The sequence below is a fragment of the Martes martes genome, assembly GCF_963455335.1.
Source record: "Martes martes genome assembly, chromosome: 1".
NCBI classification, from domain to species: domain Eukaryota; kingdom Metazoa; phylum Chordata; class Mammalia; order Carnivora; family Mustelidae; genus Martes; species Martes martes.
The window spans coordinates 154,458,005-154,462,229 of record NC_137888.1 but is presented as its reverse complement, the minus strand read 5'-3'; the positions used below and the strand labels follow the sequence as shown (position 1 = coordinate 154,462,229).

Here is a 4,225-nt window from a genome sequence, read left to right as displayed (position 1 = left end):
GTTCTCTCACAGGGCCCTTAGAAACATTCTATGAGGTACAACTCCCATTTCCTTGATATCTTTTGAGTTTCTGATGGTTTTCTTCTACCTCAAAAGTCATTCTTCCCTTTCTTCCAAGAATGCTGCTACAGCTTCTTGGAGGTTAATCCTAGCAAATCTTCCTTCCAATCAGTTAAGGATAGTAGACACCAGCCAATTTTTTCTTTGCACTCAAGGGACCTTATATAGGCTAACACACAATTTTTCTCAAACTCTTTAGAGCCAAATATGCATTACTTTCTAATTATTAACAAATGCATCATGCGAAGTCAAGAAGAGACCAGAATGGGACGCCTGGATGGCTCAGTTGGTTAAGTGGGCTCAGGTTATGATCCCAGGATCCTGGTATCCAGTCCCGCATCAGCATCAGCTCCCCGCTCAGCCGGGAGCCTGCTTCTCCCTCTGCCTGCCGCTCCCCCACTTGTGCTCTGTCATTCTTTCGCTCTGACAAATAAATAAAACCTTAAAAAAAAAAAAAAAAAAAAAAGAAAAGGCCAAATGTTCCTAAAAGGGCAAATCCAATTACTGCAAAGGGGATCAATGGCTGATTTCCGATCTTAATCCTCCCTGGCCCTCCATAAACCTCAGAAGCCAGGTAAGATCTGGGCTCCAACAGCCCCGCCCACACCCCTCAGTCCACCCCCAGCTACTGAGTCACTGAGGGGGGAAAGAGCACAGGGTCCCAGCCAGGGGATTCCTATGACCTGAGGCAGATTTGAGGGTGGAGGGAATGAGTTCAGGTCACAAGACAGTTGACCCTCAGCAGGACTGCTCTCCCGCCTTCCAGTGCGCCAAGGCAAGTGAGAGCTGCTGCCCGGGGCCCACGGCCTCCCCTTCCCCACATCCCAGAGACTGGTTGCCCGCCGCTCCCCAGCCCAGTTACCTGTCAGTACCCAACGAGCCTGAAAAGGAACACGGTGGCAGTGGGCAGTTAACGGTCGCCTCAGCTCTCAGGTCGCAACTGGGGGCGCATCTGAGCATGTGCTTAGCACAGCCAATCAGAGGCAAGGGAGGACTGATGGCCGCCTCTGAGTGGCTGGCCTGAAGGCGCGAGTTTCACAGCCAACCAGAGCCAGATGAGCTCGAAGTCGCGCCTCCCGGGGGCACGTCCTTCGACGTCCTGCCCAGACAACTGCGGGAGCGACGTTGGGGCGGTGTGTCTAGGGGTGCCGGCCTTGTGGCCAGTGAAGGCCAAGAAAAGAAGGCAAGTCTTAGGGGTTCACCTGGGGCGAGAGCCACGGGAACATCTACAGGTCTCACCCTTGTGCTCTGTCAGGCCTCAGCGTGTGAGTAAGTAATAGGAGGCTGAGAACTACGTAAGAGCCAGCCTGATTCACGCTGTTCCTTCTGCCATAGATCCCCTCTTGCTTTCCTTCCCAGTTGACTTCAGTTCTTCATTCAAAGACCAACTCAACGCCACTTCCTCCCTAAGCTTCCACCAGCCTGGGAGGATCTGACCTGTAGTCATCCTGCACTGAGATTGCCCTGCCTTGAGAGTTCGTCACACAGCCAGGAAGTGGGGGCAGAAATGCAGAGAAACGACTTGCAAGGGCTTTGGGGTCAGGAGCCGAGCTTCATTCACAGCCAGGTTTCACAGCCTCCGTGCTGAGTGACCTCAGGGAAGAGAATGGACCTCTCTGTGATCAGCTGTCTCATCAGTAGAAGGGAGGAAGATGGACAAGACTTCATTAGAGTGGCTGGACTGTCAGGCAGATAAACCTGACAAAGGGTCTAATCACTTCCCTAACCGGAATGCGAGAAGTTCGGGAGCTGAGGAGTGGGAAGGGGAGTGAGGGCACCTTCTGTTACCTAAAGGCGTTTTGGGAACAGGCACGTCCAGATTTGGGGCAGCTCAAGCAGGCATTGGCAGAAGTGGACTGAGCAGATGGAAGCCCCAGGAAGTGTTCTGTCACATGAAGAAAACGCCTTGGGACAGGGTGAGGTCGCCATACCAGGAGGAACAGGAAGGAAGGCCCTCCTCCAAGGAGTGCTGAACAAACAGACCCTTCTGACTTTATCCCAGATTCAGGACCTGGGACTGAGAAGGGAGCAAGTTCTGCAGTAGTTTCCCCTCGGGATTGTGAGTATTTTTGTCTCTGAAATGAGAGGACTGGGCTAGATATCTCACAGGGGACAACTGGCTTATAGAGGGCAGCTGAACTTTGGAAGCCCAACATTCCCAAACCCTTTCACTGTCCACCCTTGACCTCATGACTTTCATCAGGAGCACCTCCCACTCCACTCCTATGTCCTCTACAATTTGTCTCAGTGTCTCCTTCATTTTCAACATACTAAATACTAAAATCTCTCTGTCCCCTAAGGACCCGACTTTAATCTTCTCAAGAGTGGCTGTTCTTTCTCAAACATTCCCTGGTTCTAAAAGATTTGGTAGAGAAAATGATGACCTCCTTGCAGCTCATTTCCCCTTCCCAGTCATGTCTCTGTCCTCCTCCCTCAAATGCCCATCTCCTCTGAAATGCAGGCCCTCAGACTCTGCCACCACTACATTGCAGTCATATCTACCGACAATCAGCTAATCCCTTCATTCACTGAAGACTCTTCACTTGGCTTACAGTCTTGCTCCTTCATTACATTACTCTCCATCGTGGTTTTCAGCCATGATCACTGATATTCACTCCGGTACCTTGGGCCCAGTTCCTCAACTTCATTGTCAGCAATCCTTTCTGCATCTCACTGGGATGATGTCTACTTTGCCATCCCTTTCATGTCCATTTCAAGCATCCTACCCTCCAGAAACCACTTTCTATTTTCCTACCACTTGTCTTAATAGCTCTTAGCTCTTCTCCAGTAATGCCCTGACCCCTTTGCAGTCTCCCACTTATTGGTTCACCACCTTTTTTTTCTTTTTTTGAAAGAGAGATTTTTATTACTTTTATGTATAGAAAATTCAACAGCATCCACTTAGCCCAGTTTGGCGGTCAGTTCTTTAGCCTTTGCATTCTCCAGCGTGGCAATGTGAACCACCAACTTTGGACCCAAGGTGTTGCCTCCCCAGACACAGAAGATCTCACCATATCTGTCATTGGAATTGGTCCTGATTGCTTTCACCAGCTTAGCCAAAGCTCCTTTGTCTTCCAAGTTAACTGTGTGAAGGCAACAGTGGTGCAGATCTTCCTGTGGATCAGATACCCTAGCCTGGCCTCCTCCTTGACAGTGTGATAGGGAACCTCTATCTCACGACACAGAGCAGACAGGAAGACAGCCCCACCTCAATGGGATCCACATCATGTGCAATCTTTACCAGCTGAGCCTTCTTGTTTTCCACTAAGGTGGTGACAGTATTAATCCAAGGTCAAAAGACAGAGGACCTCTTAGTTGGGACATCCCCTTTGCTGGCAGCTTTCTTTTAAACCCGGACCAACAATTTCTGCTTTTTCTCCTGCTTTTCTCTTGTCTGTATTTGGGCCAGCTTAAGCAGTTGAGTAGCTGTTTGGTGGTCCAAGGCCTGGGGGAACTAGTTAATCACGGGAGACACTTTTGGACATTTTATAGAGACTAGCTCTTTGCCATTACAGCCAGATGTCATGGGGACATTTGACAAAGTGGTTGAAGTCCCTTTGGCTGGATGTCCTGTCCAAGGCTAAGATTCTTGGTCTTTTTCTCAAACAGGGTAATGACCACATTCTTGGCCTCCAGCTTCTTACAGCATCAGGGACCGGGGCCAGCTTCTTCCCCTTAGCCTTTGCTTTTGGGATCTTGGATGGCTGGAAGAGAGAGTGGTTCACCACTCTTGCTGCCCATAACCCATCTTGTTTCTTTGTCTCCCTTTCACCTAGTTATGATACTGTGGCCCCATCACTATACCAGTTCACTTCAGTCATCTTCAATTCCCTTTCCGCTCTGTTCCTAGATCCTCTTACCTTGGAGAACCCCAACCCTAGTCAATTTAACTCTACTTACTTGTCACCCAAATCTGAGCAGCTTAATGTGGTGGAAGAAAAAAAAATAGATGTGTGTAGACTGATCTCGCATCTAGTTTCTAATCATGAATCTTATATGGGCCCTTGCCCTTATCTAGCAGTCTTACTAGATTTCTCCCATTAGCTTACTCCTTCATTCTCTGAAACACCATTTCCTACCTCCTTTTACGTCAGAATTCCAGAGTTTCTCCCATTTCAGCTTTGGCCATTTCTTGATTCATGGAGAAATTAAAAGAGCCACCTCA

The 4,225-nt window shown here is 49.1% G+C and overlaps 1 pseudogene across 1 annotated transcript; it reads right to left on the bottom strand.

The window, feature by feature from the left end:
• Positions 1-2,961: 2,961 nt before the first annotated feature.
• On the bottom strand, positions 2,962-3,881 carry LOC308346908 (large ribosomal subunit protein eL8-like; annotated as a pseudogene). The gene is made up of 2 exons: positions 3,846-3,881; positions 2,962-3,699 (listed from the first exon to the last, which is right to left on the bottom strand). The product of its transcript is annotated as a large ribosomal subunit protein eL8-like (transcript).
• Positions 3,882-4,225: the final 344 nt, after the last annotated feature.